Genomic DNA, 12498 nt, shown 5'->3' with positions numbered 1-12498 from the left:
GATTTATTTGTTTTCCCATTTTCTTCCAATTTAGTAAAACTCCTTTCTTACTTTTCTGTACAATAGTTCTCTTGGCCTCCTTAAAAACATTTTCATTTTTATCCATGTATTTTATGTCTATAGTAGTTTGCCTACATAAATGTCTGTGAACCACATGAGTACAGTGCTCCAGGAAACCAGCAGAAGGTGTCAGATCTCCTAGAACTGGTGTTACAGATAGTTATGTGCCTCCATGTGGTGATGAGTGAGTTCCAGCCAGGGCTACACTGGGAAATCTTTTCTCAAAAACCAAAACAGAAAGAAAGGAAGGAAGAAAAACCAAAAGGGAGAGAAAGGAAGAAAGGAAGGAAGGAAGGATGAAAGGAAGGAAGGGAAGGATGAAAAAGGAAGGAGTTGGATATTTCATCACCTCTCTGTGCTGCGCTGTCAGTCAGTATATTTTCCCACAACTGCCATTTTAAAAATAGTTTTATAATACAATCCAGTTATTTTTCACTCTAAACCTAACAAGTCTGACATGCGGTAACATCCATCATGGTTCCAAGTGACACCATCTTGGGGATCTTTCTCATATCACAGTTATGCGTTGGTGTCATAGGGAACTCATCACTGTTCATTTTATATTTATATTGTTACTTCTTTAAGCTTCATTTTATGAAGTTGATAGATTCAGTTTTCATGAACCTGACAATAGTTAATATACTGTTAATCACATTCTCATTAATACCAGATATCCTGGCATCCTTTGGAGTACCCAACCTTCTGGATGATATTGGTTGTAAAGCAGTTTTGTTTATGGCCAGAGTCCTACGGGGTATGTCAATCTGCACCACCTGTGTTGTAAGCACATGTCAAGTCATCACCATCATGCCTAGTAATTCTAGGTGGGCATGGCTTAAGCCTAAACTATCTACATTGGCATTTTCTTCCTTACTTTGCTCCTGGCTCATTAACCTGCTCCTGTATGCATAAAACTTTGAAGTTGTAATAGCCAAAACCAATTCTACTCATGTTGGCATTGGATATTTGCGTGCTTACTGTGAAAACAAGTACTTTGGCAAAGGCAAATCATGGCTATATTACTGTGTCATAATCATTCATGATCTCTTCTTTGTGACCATCATGACTTGTGCCAGCTGCTACAAGATGACTTACCTTTACAGACACCACAAGAGAGCCCAGCACCTCCACAGCCTAAGTCTCTCCTCCCAGCCATCTCCTGAAAGCAAAACCATTCACTACATTCTGTTTCTGGTGATCTGCTTTGTGTTCATTTATTGGTTAAACAACTCTATTGGTCTTTATGGATTTTATGCCAAAAGGAAAATCCCAATGTTGCAGGGAATTAATGCAGTTTTAACCACCTGCTACTCAACCATCTGCCCTTTCTTACTAATGAGAAATAACAAAATTATTTTGCAATTCACTTCTTCCTTTTCTGTATTGAGAATGACCTGTTTTCAAAGTGCACTCCGTGGCTGAATTGAAACCCCAAATTTCTCATCCTTATGAGATTAAATAATATACTGATTGGCAGTAGTATTTCCATGGGATAAAAAATTAGAATGTGTACCTTGAATATCTGATAAGGCCGTCGTCATAATTCACACAATCTGTTCACTATTAAAAGTCAGGTAGTTAGGATTTTTCTTGAATACAATTTCACGTACATAATTTTGATAATTTTACCATTTATTACCCACTCAAATTATGACACTGTGGAGAAAACGAATTTTTAAGTACTTTCAACAATATCTTACCTTGATTTTTTGCTATTAAAATACTTCTAATAAAAAAATTTAAAAAGCATTTGGATGTTGGTTCATGTTTTTTATTGAGTGTTTTGTTTTTAGGAACACCATTTTTTTTAAAGATCTATGGACTTTTATTATACTGTGTTTAAAGATTTCAAGTAATTGTTTAAATAACAATAATAATAATCATAATAACCAAACACTCAGAGATGTTGATTATCCTTCTTCCAGCTATTGTTAGTTGCATGTAATTCTTTGTCTAGGAGTGATATTCGTGAGACTTTTGCCTTTTCATGTTAATGGCTCTATTGATATTGAAATTGTTCCACTCTTATTGTTTAGCCATTTCTAGGATGGACTCTTTTACAGCAGACTTACTGGTATTCTGGGTCTTATAATCTTTTCTCCCTCTCTTCTGAAATATTCCCTGAGCCATAACACAGGAGCTGTGATATGGATGTAGCCATAGGAGCCAGGCTCCCCACAGTCTGTTGATCTTTGCATTGTGTCTAGCAGTGGTTTTCTGTGATTGCCTCCATTTGATCTGAGGATTTGGAACTAAAAGACAAAGATGAGAGGGAGCATGCATTTGTCTTTCTGGGTCTGATCACCCATATTACTGTAATGAATCTAAATAAAATATTTTCAACAGTCTGTCTCTGACTATACTCCTTTGCTCTGTTGGAGTCTTCTCCATCTGGGGTGAGTGTTTCCTTACATCACCCAAGTTAAGGTCATCTGCAACCACTGTAAACTAAAGAGAACATTATGTTTTCAAATTTGAATTGGGGTAGAGTGTCTGCCAAGAAAACCCTGGTAATATACTTACAACATCTCCACATCTCTGCCTCTGTCCCTCCTGTCTTTCCCATTCCCTTATTCTTTTTGAAATTAATGACCTCTTCTTTTATAATTTTTACTGTGATATACATACATTTACACACAGATTACACATTACTTTCATATGTGACCAGTTGAGTCCAGTTAGGGTTGCTTGTATGTATGTTTTTAAGGTTGTTTACTTAGGATTGATAGCTCTCAGAGGCTTTACCTATAGAGAGGACTGATCCACCCTCTTTCAGCAGTCATTGGGAAACTGTAGCTCTTCATTTGGTGTAAGCCTCGTCAAATGTCCCCCAACAGTGTTGGTATTTCAATTGGTGTTGTCATTACGCAGGTCTTGCTTAGACAACCATATTGTTGAGATTTCATGGATGCAGCCTCATGACATACTCTGCAGTATCCCTTGTAGTCTTTTGGCTTTTACAATATTTCAGACCTCTCTTCCACAGTGCTCACTGAGACATCAGTAATAAGTGTTGTGTTGTAGAGCTACCAATCAAGACAGGGCACACCAAGGTCATCTAATCCTTGTATTTTGACAGTATTCCTACAGGCTTTCTACAGTCTCTTCTGTCTTTTGCAAAACAATCTTCTTTGATAAGGGGTGACATCTCCACTCTGAATGTAATGTAAGTATTTAGAATACAGTTAGAAACTACATGGCTCTGGAAAATCACAGAAGTATTATATGTTGAGGTGTTGCTCTGAACAGAGAGGTCTCAAAAGAAGAAATGAAAATGGCTTAGAAATATTTGTAAAACTGTTCATTATCCATAGGCTGGTGAAATGGATTGCTCAGTGGTTAATAGCACTGGATGCTCGTCTAGAGGTCCACTGTTCTCTTCCCAGTAAGATCAAAGTTGCTCACAACTATCTATATAGGGATCTGGTTTTCTCTTCTGGCAGGCATATAGGTGAACATGCAGAAAAAGCTCCCATTACATTTAAAAATTGGCTCATTATCCTTAGTGATCAGAGCAATGCCAATTAATACTACGTTCATGCATGAAATTAAAGACTTTCTAAAATTCAATGACATTGAAGGCATAGCATAGCCAGACTTATGGGACATAATAAAAGCAGTGCTAAAAGAAAAATCCATAGCACTGAGTGTCTTCAAGTAGAAATTGGAGAGATCTCATACTAGCAATTTAAAAGTGCTCCTGAAATCTCAAGAACAAAAGAAACAAACACACCCAAGAAGGGTAGATGGCAGAAAATAATCAGACTAAGGGTGGAAATCACTGAGTTAGCAACAAAGAAAACAACATAAAGAATCAACAAAACTCAGTTGGTTCTTTAAGAAAATCAGCAAAATGGAAAAACCCTCAGCCAAACTAACTAAAAGGCAGAAGAAGAGTATGCATATTAATAAAATCATAAATGTAACCAGGGATGTAACAACAGACATGGAGGAAATCCAAAGGATCATTAGGCCTCACTTCAAAAACCTGTATTCTACAAAATTGACAAAGCCTACCAAAGTTAAATCTAGTTAAGGCAAACAATAGGTTATAATCCTATAACCCCCAAGTGAATAGAAGCAGTCATTAAAAGTCTCCCACCCAAAAAAGCCCAGAGCCAGACGGTTTTAGTGTGGAATTAGATCAGACCAGACCTTCACAGAAAAACTCATATCAATAGTCCCTAAACTATTCTACATAATTGAAACAAAAGGAACATTTCCAATCTCATTCTAGGAGGCCACAGTCACCATAATACCTAAACCACACAAAGACCCAACAAAGAGAATTTCAGAACAATTTCTCTTATGAAGATTAATCCAAAATTTTTCAGTAAAATACTTGAAAACTAAATCCAAGAACATATGTAAATACCATACATGTCAACCAAATATGCTTTACCCCAGAGATGCAGAGATGGTTTAACATACAAAAAACATTAATGTAATACACCATATATCCACACTGAAAGAAAAACAAACACATTATCATCTCCTTAGTTGCTGAAAAGGCCTTTGCTAAATTCCAGCATCCCTTCATGTTAAAGACTTGAAGAGATCAGGAATATAAGGCAAATACATAACCTAACAAAGACAATACACAGCAAGCCAGTAGCCAACATCAAATTAAATGGAGAGGAACTCAACGCAATTCTGCTGAGGTCAGGAGCAAGGCAATGCTGCCCACTCTATCCGTATCTATTCAATATAGTACTTGAAGTCCTATCCAGAGCAAGAAGATGAATAACGGTGTTTAAGGGGATACAAATAGGAAAGTAAGAAATTAAAATATCTCTATTCAATGATGATATCATTATAAATTATAGTGGCCTCCCAAAATTCTACCAGAGAACTTCAAGATCTGATAAATATCTTCAGCAGATTGGCTGGATACAATATTGTCTCAAAAAAAAAATCAGTAGCTTTCCTGTACACAAAATGACAAATGGGCTATGAAAGAAATTAGGGAAATAAAACCCTTCACAAGATCCAAAAGTAATGTAATACCTCTTGGTGTGACTCTAACCAAGCAAGTGAAAAGCTTGTGTAACAAGAACTTTAAGTCTTTGTAGAAAGAAGCTGAAAAACGTATCAGATGGAAAGATCTCCCATGGTCATGGATTGGTAGAATTAACATAGTAAAAATGGCCAATTTGAGGGGAGGCCAAGATGGCGGCACCAGGAGAACACTGCATCTAAGAAGCAGGACAACATTTTCTGTGCAGCGACCAAGAGACTGAACTTTGGGCCCTAAAACAACAGTGATCGTGTTTCCCAGGTGAGAGGAAACCCCCACGGCGCGGGAATCAGGTGGGTCCAAGCTCAGGCACTAGGTCCCCAGACCAGAGCCACCATGCCTGTGTGTCCTGATCACCTTCCCAGGCTGATTGGTGGGCACAAAAACACCAGAGACGGGGAGTCCCAGTTGTGAGAAAAACCCACAGGGAAGGAAAGCAGCAGGACTGGCCACGGGTCACCCAGTCTTTCCCTGGAAAAAGTCTCACAGACCACATGTACCTACAGCCATCACTGAACTGACCTCCTGCTGCCAGCACGGAGAGAGGCTGTGAACCAGCTCACTAGCACACATGGAGCTGCGTGCCCTAGTGCAAGAGAGTCAGGGGGTTCCTGTTGGGAGAGGGCCCCACAGGGAAGGAAGGAAAGAGTACTGACTTGGGCGACCCAGGCTTTACCTGGGGAAAGTCTCTCATAGACTGGCGGGTACGAGCCCCATCACCGAACTGGCCCCAGGTCAGAAGCACAAAGAGTAGTTGGGCACCCAGCTCTTGCAGACTAGCAGGCAGGCAGGCACACGTGGCACTAGCCCAGAGACCTGCTTTGTACCAACTATTCCTCACAGACAGAACTGTGTACCCCAGGGCACCAGAGACTTGGTGTCACTGTCTGGAGAAATCCTCATAGGGAACTAAGCAAAGGGGATGGACTTAGGCCACTCAATATATCCCTGGAAAAAGCCCCACAGACTGGCCCAACCCAGGGACCTGTTGTGCACCAGATAGCGTGCTGTTAACAATGAGAGCAGTACTCACCCGCCACAGATTACTGCTTGGGTACTGGGGCACAGAGCCCTAACCTCAGACCTTCAAAAGCCCAGGATCCCCGAGATCAACTCCCAGATACTGCTCCACAGGGCAACCACTTATCCCTAACAAAACTGACCAAACCACAGGACACACAGGTTACACCAGCAGATCACTAAATTCAGAACAAGAAACTTGGCAGCTGTCTTCTGGACTTCTCCTGGTGAGAGGGAAGCCCTCTAGACTAAAAAGGACCACAGTTACCATTCAGGTCTCTACGCCTGAGGTGAGCAGCAGCAAGTCCTGAAAAACACCAGCCATCCAGTGACTATACCCAAAAAGATGAGAAGACTTCCTTCAGAAAAAACCATCTTTCTGCCAAAAGGATTCTCTCCACCACAGGATTCCAGGAAAAACCAGAAAACAACTTCAAAAACCTAAGATAACCCAATGGGTAGAGGCCAGTGTAAAAGTTCAACCAACAAAAGCCAGAGCAATATGGCATCTCCAGAACCTAGTTATCCAGAGACAGGTAGCCCTAGACACCCCAGCATAATTGAAATGCAAGAAGAGGAACTAGCATCTATGATCACAAAGAAGATAACAGAGGAAACAAATAAAATGCGTAAAGAAATGGAGGAAGATAAAAACAAACAGTTTATGGCCATCCATAAAGAAATATAGGAAGTTGCAGCCAAACAGTTAGTGGCCCGGAGAGAGGAAATGCTTAAATCACTGAATGAAATAAAAGAAAAAGAGGATTGTTCAAACAAACAGCTGAGGGAATTGATGGAAAAACAGGAAAATACAGTCAGACAAGTGAAGGAAATCAACAAAATGGCTCAAGACATTTAGATAGAATTGGAAAACTTAAAGAAAACACAAATATAGGAAATTGTGGAAAGAAAGAACTTAGGGAAGAAAACAGGAACCACAGAAGTTAGTATAACCAATAGACTACGAGAGATGGAAGAAAGAATCTCAGGTGTGGAAGATACACTGGAAGAAATAGATGTATCTGTCAAAGAAAATGTTAAATCTAAAAAATTCCTTACATAGACCGTCCAAGAAATTCAAGACAACATAAAAAGACAAAACCTAAGAATAACAGGTGTAGAGAAAAAAGATTCCCTGCTCCAAGGACCAGAAAATATCTTCAACAAAATCATTGAAGAAAATTTCCCCAACTTAAAGGAGGGACCAATAAGAATTCAAGAAGCCTACAGAACACCCAATAAATTAGACCAGAAAAGAAAATCCTCCAGCCACATAGTAATCAAAACAGTAAGTATACAGAACAAAGAAAAGATACTAAAATCTGCAAGGGAAAAAGGCCAAGTAACATAAAATGGCAAACCCATTAGAATCACACCTTTTCAACAGAGACTATGAAAGCCAGAAGGGCCTGGACGGATATCATGCAGACCCTAAGAGAACACAGATGTCAGCCCAGGCTACTATACCCTGCAAAACTCTCAGTCCTCATAGATGGAGAAAACAAGATATTCAATGACAAAAACAAATTTCAACAATACCTACAAACAAATCCAGCATTACAGAAGACACTGGAAGGGAAAATACAACCCAAGAAAGCTAGCTACATTCAAGAAAACACAGGAAATAAATAACCTCACTTCAGTAAAACAAAAAGCAACCAAGCACACAACCTGATGACCACAGCCAACATCAAAATCAAGAGATCTAACAGCCACTGGTCATTAATCTCTCTCAACATCAATGGACTCAACTCTCCAATAAAAAGACACAGATTAACAGAATGGATTTGTAAACAAAACCCAGCAATCTGTTGCATACAAGAAACACACCTAAGTCACAAAGATAGACATTACCTGAGGGTAAAGGGTTGGAAGACGACTTTCCAAGCAAATGGACCCAAGAAGCAATCAGGAGTAGCCATTCTAATATCTGATAAAATAGACTTTCAACCAAAATTAGTCAAAAGAGATGGGGAAGGACACTTCATACTCATCAAGGGAAAACTCCAACAAGCAGACATCACAATCCTGAACATCTATGCCCCAAATACAAGGGCATCCACATTTGTAAAAGAGACATTGATAAAATTTAAACCACACATACATCCCCACACATTAATAGTAGGAGACTTCAACACCCCACTCTCAATAAAGGACAGGTCAACTAAACAGAAATTAAACAAAGAAACAATGTCTCTAACAGAGGTCATGAATCAAATGGACATGACAGACATTTACAGAACCTTACACCCAAACACAAAAAATTTACCTTCTTCTCAGTACCTCATGGAACCTTATCCAAAATAGACCATATAGTTGGTCACAAAGCAGCCTCAACAGATACAAGAAGATTAAAATAATTCCCTGTATCCTGTCTGATCACCATGGAATAAAGCTGGACCTCAACAACAACAGAAATAACAAACAGCCTACACACACATGGAAACTGAACAACTAGCTACTAAATGACAGCTGGGTCAGGGAAGAAATGAAGAAAGAAATGAAAGTCTTCCTAGAACTCAATGAAAATGAAGACACAACATACCGAAACTTGTGGGACACAATGAAAGCAGTGCTAAGAAGAAAGTTCATAGCACTAAGTGCCTTCAAGAAGAAATTCGAGAGAGCGCATTCAAGCAACTTAATGGCTCACCTAAAAACCCTAGAAAAAGAAGAAGCAGACACACCAAAAAGGAGTAGATGGCTGGAAATAATCAAATGCAGGGCTGAAATCAAACGATTAGAAACAAATAAAACAATTCAAAGAATCAATGAAACCAAAAGTTGGTTCTTTCAGAAAATCAACAAGATAGACAAACCCTTAGCCAAACTAACTAAAAGGCAGAGAGACACCATCCACATCAACAAAATCAGAAATGAAAAGGGGGACATAACTACAGACACTGAGGAAATCCAAACAATCATTAGGACTTACTTCAAAAGTCTATATGCCACAAAATTTGAAAATCTAAATGAAATCGGCAATTTTCTTGATCAATTCGACTTACCAAAGCTGAATCAGGACCAGGTAAATCAATTAAATAGTCCTATATCCTCCAAGGAAATAGAAGCAGTCATTGAAAGTCTCCCATCCAAAAAAAGCCCAGGACCACATGGTTTCAGTGCAGAATTCTACCAGACCTTCAAAGAAGAGCTAACTCCAATTATCCTCAAACTATTCCACAAAATAGAAACAGAAGGAACATTACCAAACTCATTCTAGGAAGCCACAGTCACCTTGGTACATAAACCACACAAAGACCCAACAAAGAAAGAGAATTTCAGGCCAATCTCCCTTATGAACATTGATGCAAAAATACTCAACAAAATACTTGCAAACAAAATACAAGAATACATCAAAGATGTCATCCACTATTACCATGTAGGCTTCATCCCAGATATGCAGGGGTGGTTCAATATACGGAAATCCATCAATGTAATCGACCATATTAACAAACCGAAAGGAAAAAAAACACATGATAATCTCCCTAGATGCTGAAAAAGCATTTGACAAAATCCAACACCCTTTCATGTTTAAAGTATTGGAGAGATGAGATCAGGGATACAAGGCACATATCTAAACATAGTAAATGCGATATACAGCAAGCCTATAGCCAACATCAAAATGAACAGAGAGAAACTTAAAGCAATTCCATTGAAATCAGAGACAAGACAAAGCTGCCCACTCTCTCCATATCTCTTCAACGTAGTTCTGGAAGTCCTGGCTTGAGCAATAAGACAGTTGAAGGAGATCAAGGAGATACAAATTGGAAAAGAAGAAGTCAAACTATCACTATTTGCAGATGATAAGATAGTATACATGAGCCACCCCAAAAACTCTACCAGGGAACTCCTACAGCTGATAAACACCTTCAGCAATGTCTCAGAATACAAAATTCACTCAAAAAAATCAGTACTCCTCCTATATACAAAAGACAAACGGGCTGGGAGAGATATTAGGGAAACAACACCCTTCACAATAGCCACAGATGACATAAAGTACCTTGGAGTAACCCTAACCAAGCAAATCAAAGACTCGTATGAAAAAAAAATTTCAAGTCTCTAAAGAAAGAATTAGGAAAAGATATGAGAAGATGGAAAGATCTCCCATGCTGATGGCTTGGCAGGATTCACATAGTAAAGATGGCCATCTTACTTAAAGCAATCTACAGATTCCATGCAATGCCCATCAAATTACCAAAACAATTCTTTACAGACCTAGAAAGAAAAATTCTCACCTTCATAGGAAATAACAAAAAACCCAGAATTGCTAAAACAATCCTCTACAATAAAAGATCTTCTGGGGGTATCTCCATCCCTGATCTTAAGCTGTACTATAGAGCAACAGTAATAAAAAAAATGCATTGTACTGGCATAGAATCAGAATCAATGGAACCGAACACAGGACCCAGAGATAAACCCATACACTTATGGACACCTAATCTTTGACAAAGATGCCAAAACCATACAATGGAGAAAAGACAGCATCTTTAACAAATGTTGCTGGTCAAACTGGATGTGTACATGAGGAAAATGAAAATAGATCTATACTTATCACCCTGCACAAAACTAAAGTCCAAGTGGATCAAAGACCTCAACATAAAACCAGACATATTAAATCGTTTAGAAAAAAAAAGTGGCGAATAACCTTGAATTCATTGGCACAGGAGACAACTTCCTGAACAGAACACCAACAGCACAGGCTCTAAGAGTAACAGTCAATAAATGGGACCTCATGAAGCTGAAAAGCTTCTGTAAATCAAAGGATACCATCATCAAAACAAACGACTGCCTACAGATTGGGAAAGAATCTTCACCAACCCTCTATCTGATGAAGGACTAATATCCAGTATATATAAAGAACTGAAGAAGCTGAAAAGCAGCAAACCAAGTAATCTAATTAAAAAATGGGGAACAGAGCTAAACAGAGAATTCACAATAGAGGAATATCGCATGGCAGAGAAACACTTAAAGAAATGCTCAACGTCATTAGCCATTAGGGAAATGCACCAGGTGATTCACCCATCAGATGATGGAAACAGAGGCTGAGACCAACAGTCAAACAATAGGCAGAGCTTGGGGAATATTTTGGAAAAATTGAGGAAAGGATTGAGGGAGTTTGAGGCATTGAGGACACTACAAGAAGACCTACACAGTAAACTAACCTGGGCTCATGAGGGCTCACAGAGACTGAACCACCAAGTAATGCACATGAATGGCTGGACCTAGACCCCCTAGACATATGTAGCCAATGTGCAGCTTGTTCTTCATGTGGGTCCCCTAACAATTTGAGTGGGCCCTGTATGACTCTTTTGCCTGCCTTTGAGTTTGTTTCCCCTAGCTTCGGTTGTTTGGCCTCAGTAGGAGGGGATGTGCTTAGTCCTTCTGTGACTTGAAGTGCCAGGGTAGAGTGGTATCCATGTGGGGCCTTCCATTAACTGAGGAGAACAAGAGGGGGACTGCAAAGAGGGGTGTGAGGGTAGGACTGGGGGGAGAGGAGGGAGAGGGCCTTAGATCAGGTGTAAAACGATACTTAAATAAATTAATTAAAAATAAATGTAAATTTAAAATTACAAATTTTATCTTACTCCACTGAGAAGTGCTAAGATCAACTAAACAGCTGACAACAAATGCTGGCATAGATTCAGCGAGAAGGCACTGCTTATTCACTGTTGGTGGGTTACACACTGGTGCATCCATCATGGAAATCCATAGTGGTGAATTCTCAAACAGCTGAAACCGCATCTACCACCATGACCCACCTAGACCACTCTGTGGCATATACCAAAGGACTCAATATCCTACTGCAGGGATATTTGCTCAGCCATGTTTACTCTTGTCATATTCAGAACAGGTGGAAGATGGATGCCATCTAGATGTCCTCCACGTGATGAATAAATAGTAAACTGTGGTAGGAACTTAAGAGAATTCTAATCATCTCTAAAAAAAAAAAAAAAAAAAAAAAAACACTTGAAATTTGAATTTGCAGGTAAGTGGGTGAAATTGGAAAATAGTATATTGAGTGAGTTAATCAAGAACCAGAAAAAGAAGTGGTAAGTGTTCTGTCCTATTTGTCAATCTTCACTGAAATCTTCAGATGTCAGTACATAAGTTGAAGTAACTGGAAAAAGCAAAAAAAAAAAAAAAAAAAAAAAAAAAAATAGAATGGTGTCATGGTCATGAAGAAACAAGAAGCTCAAATGAGAGAAATAGTGGGACACAGTTACTGAGAAGGAAAATGGAGGGAATGGAAGAGGTTTTTTTAAAGCCAGGGGAATTATAATGCTCCCCTTGAGAGCAACAGACTCTTCAACAAAAACCTTAGCTGCAGACATGGGAAACTTCATTCAAGTTGTTGGTAGGGAACACCCAAGAAAATTTCCAAACCACATATGCTATTG

General features: G+C 39.1%; 1 pseudogene; it reads left to right on the top strand.

The window, feature by feature from the left end:
- Positions 1 to 534: 534 nt before the first annotated feature.
- LOC110566054 (vomeronasal type-1 receptor 4-like) lies at positions 535 to 1482 on the top strand (annotated as a pseudogene).
- The last annotated feature ends 11016 nt before the right edge of the window (positions 1483 to 12498 follow it).

The sequence above is a fragment of the Meriones unguiculatus genome, chromosome 1 (genome assembly GCF_030254825.1).
Source record: "Meriones unguiculatus strain TT.TT164.6M chromosome 1, Bangor_MerUng_6.1, whole genome shotgun sequence".
NCBI classification, from domain to species: Eukaryota; Metazoa; Chordata; class Mammalia; order Rodentia; family Muridae; genus Meriones; species Meriones unguiculatus.
This window is presented reverse-complemented; position numbering and strand designations above follow the sequence as displayed.